This window comes from Girardinichthys multiradiatus, chromosome 18, assembly GCF_021462225.1.
Source record: "Girardinichthys multiradiatus isolate DD_20200921_A chromosome 18, DD_fGirMul_XY1, whole genome shotgun sequence".
In the NCBI taxonomy this organism is placed as follows: domain Eukaryota; kingdom Metazoa; phylum Chordata; class Actinopteri; order Cyprinodontiformes; family Goodeidae; genus Girardinichthys; species Girardinichthys multiradiatus.
Window position 1 is genome coordinate 12,597,893 of NC_061810.1, and position 11,324 is coordinate 12,609,216.

At 36.8% G+C, this 11,324-nt stretch overlaps 1 protein-coding gene across 1 annotated transcript in view; it reads right to left on the reverse strand.

Annotated features, from left to right (window-relative positions):
• Nucleotides 1–11,324, reverse strand: part of LOC124883879 (limbic system associated membrane protein) — a 1,043,833-nt gene that overhangs the window by 694,170 nt on the left and 338,339 nt on the right. The window lies entirely within an intron of this gene.

Below are 11,324 nucleotides of genomic sequence, written 5' to 3' on the forward strand. Positions count from 1 at the left end.
GAGGAGCTTGGAAGCCAGATGGTGTAGATGTAGATGGGGAGGAGGAGGGTCACAGCTCAGTTTGAAGAGCGAGGAAATCTGTGAGTGAAGATCTTTAAAGCGAAGTCTTGGACGGTGATTGGCTGAAGAGGAAATGTGGACCTGATATTGATTGGTCAGAACGGGGACGCATGGCGGAGTCATTGGACGGAGCAGACGAGGGGTGAGTCTTCAAGATTGAACTTTCGTCAAAACTCCATTATACACAACAGAAGGTAAACAAAGGACCAGACTCAGTGAAATTAACAAATACACAAACACCAAACTTAAATAGCAGCATACAAGTATACTTTTAGTATACTAGCATAGTACAGAGTTTGTTGATTGAAAAATGTTTGACCTTGAGTTAAATTATTTTAGAAATTATGTGAATTTATTACACTTGTGTGCAGAATTTTGCTGTTCAGTAATGTCAGAGCTTGGCTCACACCTTTCATTATAGTCCTAATACCACCGCTTTATTAGGGTGGTATTCACAGGGCAACACTTAACAGATCAAATTATTATTTAAAAGAATATTAATATTAAATAATATAATCATAACAATAATCGGAACTGGAATTATGGAAGGCATTGCAGTTCCACTTTATATAGACCACATCTGAATGATTAAATTGTGAAAAGGAAGGATTTAAAAGCCTGATATGTCCCCTTTAACGACAAGTTTCTGTACAATTATATTTTGAGAAAGGCTTGTCACTTAATTAGTGATGAAAACTATATAGATGATTTTCTTTTAGATGACTTGCTAACTAATTGGCTATATCACAAGAATATGACAGACTTTCATATTTATCAGCAGTTTGATAAAAAGAGAACCACCACAAAGCCAAGCAACATTAATAATGTGGTGCAACATGAACAACTGTAGCCACAACTACAGTCTACTAAGTATTTTATTAAAGATTAAAAACAATAATTAGTTCTGAAACTATACATGACTTAATTGATCTTGATCAGGTGGTTTGAAACAGCTGATATGCATCACTGGTGAGATCATGTTGATATTCAGACAATTCTATCGCAAACATTTTCAATTCTACTGCTATTCCATTTTGATTCATTATATTATAGTTAATCATGTTGTACATTACAGTTAGACACCTCAAACATACTTGCCCCAACACCTAGTTGAAATGTTTGGGTTTTTTTGACAAATGTTTCTTGACTTGGTACTACTGATGTCACTCACCTTACCACAGTAGCTATTTTTTAAACTGTTTCTTCAACTTTAACCTCTCAAGGGTTCTAATTGAAACCAATTACAATGGGTTGTAATTTTCTCAAATTATTTAATCATTTTGTTGGAATTATGATTATCAATTAATTAATATTTATCAAGAATTATAATTAACAATCATAATTTGACAAAATTAATTTCCTCATTTATAAATCGAAGCCATGGATGTCTTCTGGTGTTGTAATTGTGGCTCAATGCCTTTGATAATTACAACCGTTAAATACTCAGGAATAATTGATAACTATTACCAGAGATGTCACTGTTTAATCAACCGTTTCTGCCGAAACGTGTGGAACTTTAACCTTATTTTGACTGACAAATCAAAGTTGCACAAAATAAACACAAAACGCCTTCTCTTTATCTATGTGAATATTTATTAAATCACAGCCTGATACAATCTGCTCTTCCGATTTAATAATCTTCACCTAATCAAACATGCAAAGTTCTACACAAAAGGGCAAAATATCTAATTAAACAAAATAAAACAAAACAGCAGTGGGTGTGTATGAGATCAAACCAGCACTTATGGCCAAAGTGATAATATGACAAGGCAATATGGTGTTGAATGAAGCTTTGGGAACGCAGCCTGCCAGAAAGTGTAGCTCAGTGAGATGCACAGTCATAAACCTTACCCCCCCAGCAAGGTTGTAAACCCCGAGGACAAAGGGTAATAAAACTTTTGGCGGCAAGCCAGTAAGCAGTAAAGTTGAAGACAAAGAAAATGGTTGATTTTCACCATAAGGTTATTATAGCAGTCCAGTTTCACAGCGCACCTGCTCGCAGGTGTTTGCACGGTAAAGACACACTTGCGAGACACGGCAGCCTCCGAAAGTACCAGCAAGTTTCAAAACATACAATTCAGAACACATTAGACTCTAAATGGCGACTCTAATCGCACTAAAATTTCCTACTCTATCCTGCCCACGCTATTCCTAATAACGAAATCAAATAAAAATAAAAGGATGAGTTTTACTCTGTTGAAGTCTTCCTTCTGAGCAGAGGGAGAGAGGAGGAGGGGGGAAGTTGGAAGTTAACGTGCGTCCACAGTTAACTTCGGGAAGAGCGGTCAATCTTCATCCTTTAGCCTCCTTGGCGAAAAGGAAAAATATGATCTGACCGTCAGCAGTCGACTAGAACCAAGCAAGAAGGGAAAGTTGCGTCTCCTTGAAACTCCGTGGTTTTGGTTACGTGTTAAACTCACGTCTTCGATCGGAAAAGTGAAATTTCTGGCCTTCTTATTCCAGAAACCTCTTTCATGAATTTTTTGTTGGCCAACGAAGGAGAATAAATGAAGACTCCACGTGGGACCTCTTCTTCTCCAAAAAGAGAAGAAGAGGTCCAAAATCCTCAGTTGCGTGGTAACCGTGTCAAGGTCTCCAGCTGAAGGCAGCTTCTTTCAAATGTTCGCCTTCCTATATTGCCTCCTGTGACGTCAGACCTGGGACGGCCCCGTCATATCAGCCGCAATGGCTGCTGGGTTTTGTAGGACAGACTATCCTGCGGTACAAAATGGCCGATGACGATGGAAAGGCATAGTGGCATCCAGCAATGTGCAAATGGTCCAATATTCAGCAAACAAGTGGTGCAACGCTTTTAAAAAAAACAAAAACATGCTTTCAGCTAACAGCCCTGACCTCCATTTGGACAATTCCTGAACCATTGGCCAGCCATGCGAAATTTAAAAAATGTTTTGCAGATTACTGAACACTAGATGTCTACTCTTACAACAGCGTGGTTATTCTGTGACTTGCCAATAGTTCTATGTTTAGCAAAAGTCATGGAAAACAAAGACAACAATTTTTCATGTCTGACTTATAGCAATAGAAGCGCAACCATCTGAGAGCACATTTAGTAGATTAAAGGTTTCTCCATTTTACAACAAGTTTTACTGATTTCCATTTGTGATTTTTCTCTTAAACACATTACAGGTCCTTCTCAAAATATTAGCATATTGTGATAAAGTTCATTATTTTCCATAATGTAATGATGAAAATTTAACATTCATATATTTTAGATTCATTGCACACTAACTGAAATATTATAGGTTTTTTATTGTCTTAATACGGATGATTGTGGCATACAGCTCATGAAAACCCAAAATTCCTATCTCACAAAATTAGCATATTTCATCCGACCAATAAAAGAAAAGTGTTTTTAATACAAAAAACGTCAACCTTCAAATAATCATGTACAGTTATGCACTCAATACTTGGTCGGGAATCCTTTGGCAGAAATGACTGCTTCAATGCGGCGTGGCATGGAAGCAATCAGCCTGTGGCACTGCTGAGGTCTTATGGAGGCCCAGGATGCTTCGATAGCGGCCTTTAGCTCATCCAGAGTGTTGGGTCTTGAGTCTCTCAACGTTCTCTTCACAATATCCTACAGATTCTCTATGGGGTTCAGGTCAGGAGAGTTGACAGGCCAATTGAGCACAGTGATACCATGATCAGTAAACCATTTACCAGTGGTTTTGGCACTGTGAGCAGGTGCCAGGTCGTGCTGAAAAATGAAATCTTCATCTCCATAAAGCTTTTCAGCAGATGGAAGCATGAAGTGCTCCAAAATCTCCTGATAGCTAGCTGCATTGATCCTGCCCTTGATAAAACACAGTGGACTAACACCAGCAGCTAACATGGCACCCCAGACCATCACTGACTGTGGGTACTTGACACTGGACTTGTGGCATTTTGGCATTTCCTTCTCCCCAGTCTTCCTCCAGACTCTGGCACCTTGATTTCCGAATGACATGCAGAATTTGCTTTCATCCGAAAAAAGTACTTTGGACCACTGAGCAACAGTCCAGTGCTGCTTCTCTGTAGCCCAGGTCAGGCGCTTCTGCCGCTGTTTCTGGTTCAAAAGTGGCTTGACCTGGGGAATGTGGCACCTGTAGTCCATTTCCTGCACACGCCTGTGCACGGTGGCTCTGGATGTTTCTACTCCAGACTCAGTCCACTGCTTCCGCAGGTCCCCCAAGGTCTGGAATCGGCCCTTCTCCACAATCTTCCTCAGGGTCCGGTCGCCTCTTCTCGTTGTGCAGCGTTTTCTGCCACATTTTTCCTTCCCACAGACTTCCCACTGAGGTGCCTTGATACAGCACTCTGGGAACAGCCTATTCGTTCAGAAATTTATTTCTTTGTCTTACCCTCTTGCTTGAGGGTGTCAATTGTGGCCTTCTGGACAGCAGTCAGGTCGGCAGTCTTACCCATGATTGGGATTTTGAGTGATGAACCAGGCTGGGAGTTTTAAAGGCCTCAGGAATCTTTTGCAGGTGTTTAGAGTTAACTCGTTGATTCAGATGATTAGGTTCATAGCTCGTTTAGAGACCCTTTTAATGATATGCTAATTTTGTGAGATAGGAATTTTGGTTTTCATGAGCTGTATGCCAAAATTATCCGTATTAAGACAATAAAAGACCTGCAATATTTCAGTTAGTGTGCAATGAATCTAAAATATATGAATGTTAAATTTTCATCATTACATTATGGTAAATAATTAACTTCATCACAATATGCTAATATTTTGAGAAGGACCTGTATATGGTGTAAAAAGTACATATGTCTTCTTTCTGCCACACTAACACATTTTTGATCATCCAGAAAATGTAATATCAGGTATACACTGAGTACCCACAAAAATCTGTTCTTAAATGATAATATAATTTGTGAAAAAATATCCACCTTGTAAATCATGAATGAACTGTGATCAATCACAAAAGCCAAGTTCAATTTCACCAGGCACACTCAGGCCTGTTAATTATCAGGACAGAATCAATCACTTAAACAAAACCTGACTTACAACATGAAGCAGGCCAAGATATCTCTTAAGTCAACCATCATGATGTGATACAAATAAGTTCAAGAACAGATGAGAAGCAATGTCTCAGCATGTAAAGAGTTACAAAGTAATTTCTGTACCTTTGGGAATCCAGTGGACCACAGTAAGAGCCATTATGGTGTGTTCCTGGTTGGTGGCCTATGGCTCACGATGAAGTGTGGGCCCCTGGCAACTGGACTGGGCTCTAGGTTGGATCCCTTCCTCTTAGCCTCCCTGGAGCTATCTCACCAGGTGGGTTGGCACTATGCCCACCTTTCCTTTGTTCTTCTCTTCTTGGTGCTAGGGTGTCTTTCTGCTGGGGGGTTGTGCAGGTGCTTGGCTTTTGACTGGTCTTTGGTCTTGGCCTGCACTGTGGGGTGTGACTGCTATGTTGGGTCAGGGTGTTGGGTGCCCTGTGTCTTTCTCTGTACCTCTATGACCTAGGGACTGCTACTCTTGTTCCTTCTAACCCCCGCAGTCTTTGAACAACTTTGAATCTCACAAACATGTACTCTACACACACACACACAAACATCCATCCACCCACGAAAACATACAAAAGTCAAACACAGATTCCTATTTCTTTGATGTGGCCAGTTTGCTCTGATGCCAGAAGCAGTCTTGATTTATTTTAATAAAGTCAGCCATGCAAGTATGATTAGATCTTGAGGTCCTTTTTGTAGCGCACAACTGCCTCTGCACATGTAAGCAACCAGCATCTCCATAAGGTTTGAAATGAAATGCTGAGACAGAGGACCAAATTTATTTAGATGGTATGCAAGAGTTAAAATATAACATATAATATGCAGTCAGTCAGTCAGTCAGTCATTTTCTACGGCTTCTTCCAATATGCAGTTTTATAAATATTATATATAGAATATTTTGACAAAACAAAATGAACTTTTTGTTATATAAATGTCAATTTACATATGGCATGAAACTAAAGACCAAATGAGTTAGAAATAGGACATCATGTATGCAAACAAACCTGGTGTGGGTAGTCTAAGGGTCTTGGGTTGCTTTGGTGCTTCAGGACCGTAACAATTTGCTGTGATTGATAGGACCATGAATTCTTCTCTCTACTAGAAATTTTCTGAAAATGTGTGTATGAAGAGCAAATTACTCTGCCTCCTTAAAATTTCACATCACATGGACATACATGATAGTCGGTGATTGTAGAAAGATGCAAATTAAAATTACTGCACACTATTTTTTTTAAGTAGAGTAGTAAAGATTATGTTGAAAACAACAGTTATTCTTTCACTTCCATGTGCAAGAAAAGTTGCATAAACTAAATTAGCCAAAAAAAATTAACAAGTCTGCATTAAAATAAGTGGAAAAAAGTTTCTTCTGCTGTAACTTTTTTGTCAGTTTAAACTGTTAATTTGCATTTAGAGAGAACTGTTGACATCATGGCTCTGTCTGTCCAGCCACCCTCTAGTAAATTACCAAGAGATTTTTTCTCCTGAACTAACTGAACCGTGTAATGAGGGTTAGAGACGAAGTAGGAGACAGAACAAGAAGGTTTCATCTTGGGATAACCTGCTAACATTATTGGCTCAATTTTCACCTCATACACTCTTCAATATAATTAGACTCAATTAGCAAATGCTAAATCTTCAGTACACTGAATTAATGTCTGTCAAAGAGTGGAAATTATAAATGGACTAGAAAATACAGTATTATCATTTTTGGACATAACTGATAGCAGCAAAATGCTTCTAAGTATCAGTCAAAACTGGTAAATTTACACATTGAATATACTAAGTATATTAAGTATTTCTATACTACATGTAATCTATAAAATATATTATCTGCTTTGTAGAAAATGTATAATGCAATTCAGTCCGTGTTTGGTTTAAAGATGTGAAAAAAGCTAACCTTGTTCTGTCTATGACATTTTATCTTATGTTTATCTTCAGTACATTCTTATTACTTAGTTTGCAGACTTCAGCCAAGCAGGACTTCTACAGCAGAGATCGTGTCTCACAGAGGGATTTTTTTTTAAATACCCCAAGACTTTATATATCAAACTATTTTAATAATGTCAAATAGCAGAGCATACTGTGTTTAAACACTTAAAAATATTTCACCAATCACCCAGGGTCAAAAGGATTCAGTGAGAGATCTGCCATTTTTCCAGCTGAAAAGTACATTGCAGATCAGCAGATTCAGATCAACATGTTTGTTGTTGCAGTGCTCACAATTTTATCACTTTGACTCAGAATTATTTAATTAATGAATACTTAGAAATAAGTATGTTTCAACACGTTTTCTTTCAGATTTACATGATTAATGCCCCTTTGAACCCCTCATGTTGTTGGTTTTATTCTTGTTATTCAATGCAGCTAGCTTCAACCTAACCCATAAATGTATAAACAGGCAGTGATAAAACTGTTACATAGACAATAAAATAAAAGCCAAAAAGTTGTTAAAATCCAATTTCACACATCTGCAGTCATGTCTTAAGCTACCAAAGAAACAAATATAATGTGGTTGAGAATAATTACCATGTTTGGAGCTGGAAGGACAAAATATAACAGCTGAATTTGACAGGAACGCATGGTTCTCCAACAGTGATAATAAAGAAATGTTATGATCCTTTAACCACTATGTCAAGGAGGACTGTGCTCAGAGATCTTGTAAGATATCTAAATAGCATAATGTAATACTCATTCATTCCTTGACAGGGTGAAAGTCTAAAGATTAAGTTAAGTTAGATCTAATACTAATGAAAGTTTAGCATTATGTGGGCTGTGGAAGGACACAATTCTGATGTGTTTCCTTTTTAAAATGTTTAATCAGAAAAGAATACAAACTTGGACCATTTAAGTAAAGAACAGTGTGTTATCAGACAACTGCATATTTTTTCATTAAATCAAACTGAACTGGAAAGAAGCCAGCAGGAAAAGTGAGCAATCACCAATAGTATATAAACTACCACTCAGTGTTTCCATTTTTACTGCTCACAGACCGCTCATTATTTCACAAAGAGTCTAATTAAATTTAATTGAACATAATAAAGCTATAATCCAACACACAAATGGGTGGCACACCTTTAAAGTCTCTTGACTGAAGGAGGTATTAGACAAGATAGTTCGGAACTTCAGTGTTGCATCCACTAAATAGTTACCTTGTCAATAATATCTTTTACACAAACCTGATTAGAATTCACAGTTTGATTTTGTTGTTTCGGTGCTATGACAGAGATTACTTCAGTTACTGAAAAAAGAACGTTAAAGCACCGAGCAGTTTTCAAATGCATGTGAACAAATCTACACTTTTGCCATTTTTCGTGCCATGCATTATTTTACAAATTTATCATATATTTAATACTTCCAGAGTCAGAATTACATTTGAGAAAAAAACAATTTTATCTTCTGAGTTCTCACACAAGAGAGGATGAAAACAGGTATTTTAAGGATAAATGCTGCACACAATCAGGGAGAAAAGTAATGCTTTCTTTCAGGGTAAATGCAAAGCTGGGAACAGAGAGGCATCCATGAGCAATAATAGGTCCAGTCTCAAAGCACCCGGACATACTTTAATTAGACTTATAGTACCCAAAGGTACTATATGAAACTTCTCATGGTTTAATGATTATGTTTTAAACGACAACACAAAGATGTGACTCTGACTGTGTGATAAAAGGTTTAGTGTTCTGTGTGCCTGAGTGCAGAAATGCTCTGCCGCTGCTATTTTACTCCGTTTTAGGCTCTTTGTGCTTATGTCTGCCTTTAGTTTTCCTGTTTTGAAAGGTTTTGAAATACATAAAATCTCACATCATTTTGGTAAAGCATTTTATTAAGTTCCACGACTGATGAAATAATTGAGAAAAGTCTGACCTCAGTTGTGCTGCAAAAAAGGTTCATTTAAATTTAGATTTTTGTTTTACAATGTGGTGCATATCTCTAAGCGAGAACCAATCACTGCTAAATAGATCAGTCAGTCAGTCATTTTCTACTGCTTATTCCATAGTGGGTCGCGGGGGAGCTGGTGCCTATCTCCAGCAGTCTATGGGCGAGAGGCAGGGTACACCCTGGACAGATCGCCAGTCCATCGCAGGGCAACACACAAACAACCATGCACACACTCATTCATACACCTAAGGTCAATTTAGAGTGACCAATTAACCTAACAGGCATGTCTTTGGACTGTGGGAGGAAGCCGGAGTACCCGGTGAGAACCCACGCATCATATCATATCATATCATATCATATGAGCTCAAAAATGTTCTCGTCCAAATATTTAGTTGATGAATGTGGTTATGGTCCAGTCATTCCTAAAATCCTACTCTCTCTGTGTTTTCATCATATTCAGTTTTGTAATTATAACAAAAAGAAAATGCTTACCAGCCTCTGTCATATTTCTCCATAAATATTTCTAAATGCATTTCAATAATGTGATTTTGTAAAACAAAACATCATTTAGAAGAAAGATTACAAGAGTGCAGGAAGGTGAAAAATGTCAACAAGGTGAGGAGTAAGAATCTTCCACTTACTGCTGGATCTCCTCTGAGCTAATGAGCAAAACAGACTAATCTGAAACTGCAGGTGTACTTATTAATGAACTTAGTCACCAAGGTGATAAAAAAATAAACAAAAAAAACTCTTCTCACCTTATTTGTAGTAAAATGATCATATACTTTTTCCATACATGCAAATGGCTAGAATTATTCAGCTACTTGCTAACTTTACTTGATCCGGCCAAAAGCTGCTTGAAAAGCACAGAAATGTTGTGACGCAAAGTGATCTCTTCAGATTTGAAATTTGTTGTTGATTTTCTACATATTTAGTATTTGATGGTCATGGGTTGTTGTGCAAGACTCTCACTGACACAAACTATCATGTATCTGGTTTTACACTTAAAGTGTATTTAAAAAAACAGCAAACCTTTTTAAAGCTCATTAGTTGGAAACGTTTGTTTAATTAACCCCATTTAAGTATATAACTCAGGAAACTTTAAGCAAAACACAATATGGTCTCAAAACTGTTTTTTGTTTTTTTTGTTTTTGCTTAGCTATTTTCAGCTGGTGTCTCACACAGCCAGTCGATTATTTTCTGTTCTGCAAGTGTTGTGCATTTTTAAGACAAATATCCATAATTTATACTATAAAGGAAACATTATGGGTGACAGACATGTCTGACGGAAATAAATAAATGTTATGTTTTCAGTTAAATACTTAAATATTTATTAGCTGGATGCAATCATCCATTAAGCACGGATATATTGTCCCTGAAACTAACAAAATTCCCCACAGCAAAATGCGCAAAAAAATGTAGCAACTTAACAAACCCTGCAGCTTTTGATACCATTGGAGTTTTATTCTGCAAAGTAATGTCAATGGATGGATTTACAGTTGTTTGTGGAAGAGGAATAACTCAACCAATAAAAAACTAGTATACTCAAATTTTCTTAGTGGTTCCACAATGTTAGCATATCATTAAATCTAATCAAAGTATTAAGCAATTTAAGCATCAATAATAAAAAAGCCTATTTATACAGTGTTTGACAATGTAGGTTTCCAGGGCAATTGTTGTTTTGAGTAAATTGCTTCTCTAAAAACCCTTCATGCTCTTTGTTTATTTATTTTTTTAATAGTTCAGTTTGTCTGTTTATTTATGGGAAATTTATCTCTGATTATAAGGCATTTCCCAAATATTTACTTTGCCATTTTAAATAACTTTCAGTGAAAAGAAATTAGTAGCCAAAACATGGACATTTGGTCTGGTTAGCTGTAATATTTTTTGTTTTGCCAGAAGAGCCATGGTGCTAAACCTAATTAGCTTTTATGATTTCTGCTAACATCTTTGTGACATGAAGTTACTTTCTAACCAGTCTATGAGAAGCATTTAAATGCACCTTTTTTCACCAAGCATTATGTTATTGTTTGGATATTGCATAAAAACCTTTTGTAATACAAAGCAACAGGTTTGAATTAGAGGGAAGAAGGAAAGTTTTGAAAACCGACAATGATTTAGTTCATTCACTTCTCACAAAGCAGCAAGGCTAAATTTCTAATTAATGATAATCTCAGAGCCTTTATCCTCCAGCTTTACTAAGAGCAATTGTACTCTTTATTAACTGTTAAACTTTAGAAATTCTGATAAAGCTGGAGATTATGGAAAAAAAATATAAGTTTGATCAAGAATTTCAAAGGAGTTTTATAGAATTATTGTAAAAATTTTGGTAAAACATTGGTGGTGCATATTTAGAAGGTAAGCAAATTAAA